The sequence below is a fragment of the Pezoporus occidentalis genome, unplaced genomic scaffold (genome assembly GCF_034315485.1).
Source record: "Pezoporus occidentalis ecotype Australia unplaced genomic scaffold, CSIRO_AGI_Poc_V1 ctg284, whole genome shotgun sequence".
NCBI lineage: Eukaryota > Metazoa > Chordata > Aves > Psittaciformes > Psittacidae > Pezoporus > Pezoporus occidentalis.
Window position 1 is genome coordinate 1 of NW_026914763.1, and position 6,728 is coordinate 6,728.

The following is a 6,728-nucleotide window of genomic DNA, read 5'->3' on the forward strand; positions in this document are numbered from 1 at the left end:
CTGATTCTGTTTGCAAGCATTCTGCGCCATTCTAATGACGAATTCTTTACTGCTCATAACACCCTGTTAAGAAAATGACACTTTAATTGCAGCTATGACTTGGTGCCGTCATCATCCCGCCAAGAACCCCTAACCGCCCGTCCCCTCAGCGTCGCTGCAATTAGAGCCGGCTCCGTGGCCTCCAAAGAAACAGATTCCTCCTTAAAGAGCGCCCTGGGGAAGAGTTCTTCCCATAACCTCCTTCCGCAGACCTCGCGTGAACCCAGCAGGGGTGATCCCATCTCACGACGCCCATTAACAGCGATTAACGAAAGACGGGGCGAGTTAAACAAACCGGGGCCCACACTGAGAGCTGGGAGCGGCCCGGGAGGAGTTGAGCGCTGCCAGCGCAAACCCTGCCCTGACCGCAGCGGGGAATGCGCTCCCTCCGGCGCCTGCCCATCCCGCTTCCATGCGGACAAGGCTCCGGGGCCCACGGCCCGCTCCGGGGTGAGGGGGGGGGTTAAGGCCGCACCGAGCTCACCTCCCTCAGGGCGCCCACGAAGTCCTCCTCGCTCCGACAGCCCCGCTCCCGCAGCGCCTGCAACACACGCGGCCCGTCAGCCCGGCCTCGGCCGCCGCTCCCCCCCCCCCCAAACCCCGCACTCCCCCGCCGTTACCCTCCCGTAGTCGCGGCGGAGCTGCCGCTCGTCCCGGTACCGGACGTGCAGCCCGTAGCGCCCCACGAAGATGTTGTCGGAGAAGAAGCAGGCGCAGGTCAGGAACGGGCGGCCCGCGGACATGTTTCCCACCGGCGGATGGCGGCGGCGGCACCAAGTGCGGGTCCGGGCCTCAAACGGCTCCGCCGTGCAGCGGGAAGAGCCGCTTCCGGCCGGGCGGAGGGCGCGTCGGCAAATTCCGACCCGACAAATAAACGAAGGGAGATAAAACTTGCCCGTTTTCTCCTTTTTTTACGCCGGTTTTTGTGTCATTTCGGTGCCGCGTCACCCCCACCCCTTCCTTGGACGGGGCCGCACTTCCACACCGCGTCACCCCGTCACTGCTGACCCGGCGGCAGAGCCGCCCGAACGGCGCTGACACCGCAGCGGGCGGGATCAGCGGCTGCCTCTTCCGAGCGGGGAGGGAAGGAGGCGCTGAGCCCGCTCGGGGTTCAGGGGTGGGTTTGCGGGGTTGCCATTTGCAGACGGTCCCTTAGGAGCCACGGCCGCACCACGCCCACCCGCGGGAGCCCGTGCGAGCGCGGCGGGGCCCGGCCCGGCCCGGCCCGGCCCACGGTGTCGATGGAGGCGGCGCTGGCGGTGGCCGAGGAGGAGGAGGTGGTGTCGGCCGAGGCCTGCGGCCACGGCAGCAAGTTCGAGGACATTTACCGGCTGCTGGCCGAGGGCTGCTTCCCGCCCAGCTTCTGCTCCATCAAGAGGAAGAACCTCAAGCGCTACGCGCAGAAGTTCGTCGTTGACGGTGGGGGCACCGCGGGACAGCCCCGAGGCGGGGGTGGCCTCAGAGGGGGGTGAGGGCAGAGGGGAGGCCCCTAGAGCGTGGGGAGGACTTGGAACCTCAGCCTGGTTTGGGTTGAAGGGACTTCAAAGCTCAGCCACTTCCATTCCCTTTCCACGGGCAGGGACCCCTTCCATAGAGCAGCTTGCTCCAAGCCCCTGTGTCCAACCTGGCCTTGAGCACTGCCAGGGATGGGGCAGCCATCTGGGCACCCTGTGCTATCTTCTGTACCTTGGCATCACTTTTGGGGTGCGGAATGGGCGTTGCAGCACAGGATAAGCCATAGCAGGCCTGGGAAGACCATGGCAGCAGAGTTTGCTCAGTCCTGGGTGCAGAAAAGAGGTCCCTGGGTTTGTTTGGGGGTGAGCCCAGTGTAGCAGTCTCTCCAGTGGCGCAGCAGAAGGACCCAAACAACAGCCCCACTTTGTTAGGTCTCACCTGGTTTTCCTGCTGTAGAAAGTGACCCTTTCCCTGGGACTGAGTAGGTGGAATGGGTGTGAGAGGACCTTGTTTCGCATAAACCTCTCCCATCGGCAGGTGGCTGCCTCTACTACGTGGGACCCAAGAAGGAGGAGAAGCGGGAGGTGATCGTGGATCCCGAACGGAGGCGGCAGGTCTTCCTGGAAAGCCACTTCACTGACATCGGGAGCCACCTGGGACAGAAAAAGACAGTGCACCGCATTCAGAGCCGGTACTACTGGCTCGGGATTGTGAAAGATGTCGTGGACTGGGTAAGTTGAGAGCATTGCCTGTGTCAGTGACACCAGGACGCTCAGGCAGTCCCCAGTGAGCAACTAGAAGAGCCCTGCTGCAGGAACAGAGTTGTTTCTAGTGCCTGGTGCTTTGAAACAGGCACAGGGTCACTCTGCAGGTGAAGCTTTTGGAACACCCCGAGGCAGCTGGGCAGATTGGATGTCTTTCCCCCAGCATCAGGAAATCCATGTGGGTAGGACTCATTGTGCCAGTTTTGGCCAGTGTGGGAAGATGGGATGGTTTCAGCCTTGCTGAGTCTGGCTTTGAGCGGTCTGGATTGCTCCCAGAGCTGCCCAGTTCTCTAAACTGTTGTACCAGGAGGAGCTCGGCGTTCCTGCTAATTCTCCTTGGCTGCTTGCCTCACCTGTGTTATTGCTGAAAGCTCCCTGCAGCAGGGCTCTGCAATAGTGTGGTTTGAAGAAGTGCGGTTGCATTGCATGGTCCGAGCAGCCCATGCTGCATCCTGGGGCTGATGCTTTTTCTAGCTGCCAGTAGAAGTTATAAATACAATAAATATCTGCCTACAACCAGGGTGAGAAATGTCTTAGCTATAGGCCACATGGTGAAAGCTGTTTATTGTGTCAGCTGTCAGGTAAGGCTGTGAAAGGTGAGCTCTGTTGGCTTGTTGCGTTTTGTCCTCTTTTTCTTGCCCCTCACGGTTCTGATTGGGTACCAGGAAGCTGCTCAGATGTGCTGCGCACCCCATCCCTCCATAACCCGTCCCCTCTGAGCCTGACAGAATCCGTCAGCATGGTTTAAACTCCTTTGACACGTCTGTTTCCTTTCCCAGATCAAAATGTGTGAAACGTGCCAGAACGCGGAGCACAACAAGAACGGATCGCGGAAAGCGAGGCCTGTCAAAGCGGAATCACCCTGGGAAGTGCTGGGCTTAGACATTCACGGTGAGTGTCTGGGGCTGACAGACAGGCTTTTCAAGGCTTCCCTGTCAGCTCGCAGGCAGCGTGGCAGGCTTACTGCCTGCCACACGCAGGCACGTGAGCGAGAGCTGCTGCGTCTGTGTGAGGAGGTGCCAAAGAGGCCACAGCAGCCTTCCAGGGTGCAACCTGATCCGTGTGACCGGCTCTGCTCCCTCTCCACACACAATGGGAGCCGTGGGCGTGCGTTCCTTCCCAGAACTGAGCCTGTGATGGGCGTATTTTTGCTGACAAAGGTCACAGAAATGCATTGGCCAAATGACATTGCAGAGCGGAGCCGTGGTTGTTCTCGCAGTGATTGCTTTGCTGGGCTGGGTTATTGACTTTCCTGATTGGGGTGATATTACGGCATCACATTGATTTTTCTTGATGCTTGTTTATGCAGGACCTTTTCCTGAGACAAGCCAAAGCAATACACACATCCTCCTTGTGACTGACTATTTCACAAAGTGGGTTGAGGCTGCTCCTCTGCAGAAGAAAGATCCTTTATCAGTGGCTAAAGCCCTAGCTGCAGTTTTTTACAGGTGGGCTCCTCTGTTGTTGGTTACATTGCACCTCTGCAGTGAGATGGGGAGTGCTGGGATGTGTGTTGCAAAAATACCCAGCATCCACCAGCTGGTTCCCCACAAGAGCAGGAACACTCCCTTATACAGGAGACACTATGTGGTGCCTCTCAGTTGTTCTTTACAAAGTCCTTGGGAAGAGCCTGTTCTCCTCTTACCAGGGGAGGGGAGAAAGAGGCAGAAGCAGTTCTCTGAGTAGCCCCAAAGCCAATAGAGCTGATGCCCCAGTTCTCTGCAGGCGTTTTAAAGGCATTTCCTGATCCCTCCTGGGAAGCGTTTATTTTGCACTCACATGGTGCACGTCGCCAGGTGACATTGTCCTTGTGGAAAATGCATGTGGCCAGCAGAGATTTACATTCAGAGCAGGAAACCTTGCTTTATCATCCAAAAGCAAGCAGGCTTGGCTGTTTTGAACAGGTGGAGCCAGCAGACCTCTCTCTGCTCTTGGCAAGGTGAGGCCATGCCAGCCTCCTTACCACAAACTCTGCTGGAGGGTCTCTGTCTTTTTTATACCCCATTATCACCAGTGCAGATCGAATTCCTCTGGCTCTGCCCTGCAGCTGACGGAATTAAAACCAGTTATGTGTCCTCTTCTTGTTCAGGTTTGGAGCATCCAAGAACATTTATGCCAGTCAGAGCTGGGACTTCTGTGAGGAGGTAGGTCAGGTGCTGGGTGGTTCAAAGATAAGCAGTTATGGGTTTTTGGGGGGGATAGAGCTGCAGTATGCCATGTGTAGGGGAGTTGAGGAGCTGATGCTGCCTTTTCCCTGCCCCATTCCTGTTACCAGCAGTAGATGATTTGCCAGCTTTCAGTCTGTCAGGGATTTAAGGTTGTGGTTCTGTGGTCAAGTCCTCCAGCCACACTGCAGCCTCCGAGGGAAACGTCCTGTGAGATCATGTCCATGATATTCCTGCCCTACCCCAGGATTAACCGAGCTTCCCACTGCTGTGGAAAGCCTCGAGCACAGGAGTAGTCATTGCAAAACGTTGTCTCAGGTCTGACTTTGCTGGGAGCTTTTTCTGCCGGGCAGCACCTCCTGGCATGGGGGTAGTGCTGTCTTGTGGAGGATACAAGCTGCTGGGGTGCAAACCTGCCTTGTTCTCCTGTGGGCATGACCCCTTCTTTGCAGGTCAGCCGGCATTTATGTGAGCACTGGAACATCTCTCAGACCCTCACCCCTGCAGACCCTGCAGACTGCACAGGCCTGGGCGACCGCAGCGCAGAGGTGCTCAGATCCTCCCTCTGCAGCGTGGTGAATGAGAAGCCCAGTGAATGGGACACCCACCTCGACCCCGTGCTCTTCGATTTCCGCACCTCAGTCAACTCCAGCACAAAGTACCCCCCCTTCTTCCTCATGTTCAACAGATACGTGTGCCTGTCGTCCGAGGTAACTTCTCCACAAAGGAGAGTCGTGTAGGAGGTTTGCCACTGGTACAGCTACAGAGTAACACCCAAATGTCTGTGCCTTGTAGGTGGATTTTGTCAAGGACTCTAAAGAGCAGGGGGCTGGCTCTGGAAAGGCAGACAGCCTCCCGCCATTCACAGCTGCGGTTCAGGAGCAGCAGAACATGGTGAAAGAAATTGTAAGTTGTGGGGTGCCTTGAAATCATTTTGCAGCTAAGTAAGTCCCCCAGGGTCCCTTGCACCAGGCTGTACAAGAGCTGCATGGAAGGGATTTGCCCATACAAGAATGGTGCCTGCTCACATACTCAGGGAGAGCCCCTGCCCTATCCAGAAATGCTACCTCTCCTTTGCCTGCAGGCTTTCTCCTGTCACCAAGCATAGCAGGGAGCTGTCAGGCTTCAGCAAGGTTGAGGGGCCGTGCATCCAGCTTGAAGGAGCAAGGCAGAAGCCAGTTCACTGCCTGAAGCTCCACAGGCCTGGTCTGAGAGGAGATGGCACCTCAGTGGAACTAAGAGCAGCAGGAGTAGAGCTGGACCCTCTTGAGCCAGCACTATTTGGTGCCACGGGGAAGCTGTGGTGTTGCTGCTCAGAGCTGGTTGATGAAATACAAGGGACTGGCTTGGTGGCTTTCCCCATCAAGGCTAATGAGAGCTGTGTCCCAGCTTGCCCAGCACCCTGCCTTGTAATCTGCATCTGAGATCAGACAAGGGAGTCTGTCCTTAGGGACAAAAAGCCTTTAGGGACAGGGTACATAACTAAGAGGTTAAAAGTAACCAGGCCCCAAAATAGGAGGACAGAAACTGAGGAAGTTGAGGACTAGTGCCCCAGTGAACAGAGAGCTGAGTTTGGGCAGAAAGGCCAGCATTCAGCTCCTGCCTGTCTCTAATGTTCCGGGTGACCTTGGGCAGCTCCTTTTGTCTCTGTTCCTTGGTTTTCTGACTTGGTAAATGACCTCAGTGTCCCCTGTAATGTGCTTGGCAATCTGTGTGCCAAAAAATCACAGGTGAGGCTCAAGTGCTTTGCTCAGTCATTTCTTGCATTTGGACAGGGTTATGTGGTCCTCTCTCATCCCCTGGACTGTGATTCTTCTTGCTGAGAAATAGCAGGAGTAAAGTGGGATGGGAGAGAGGAGGCCAAGGAGCTGAACATGGGATCTGTTCCCAGCTCAGACTCACTAGCTCAGCTCCCCTTTTGTGAATAGAGATACACATCATGGCACAGGGCAGTGAGAGCTTGCTCTGGGTAACGCTGAAGCATTCTGTCCTGTCTAAGGGCACTTCTGGTGTCTAGGTCACCAACACTTGCCTGCAGACAGGCCAGGATTTGGGCTGTAACTAACAGGAAGCAATAAAAGCTTCCCCTGGCTCTGTGTGACTCCAGCCTAGATCCCCTTCTGCCCTCTACTGATGGAGAGCTATCAGCTCCTCTGAGTGCAGCCGTGAAACCACAGCTTTTTAATGTGAGGGCTGCTAGTGTCGGGTTGGTGAGAATAAGGCTGCAGAGACCTTGCTTAGTCCCTGCCTTGCCCCAGGTGCTGACACTGGCCCAGCCATGGCTTACCAAGCCGAGCTCCGCATG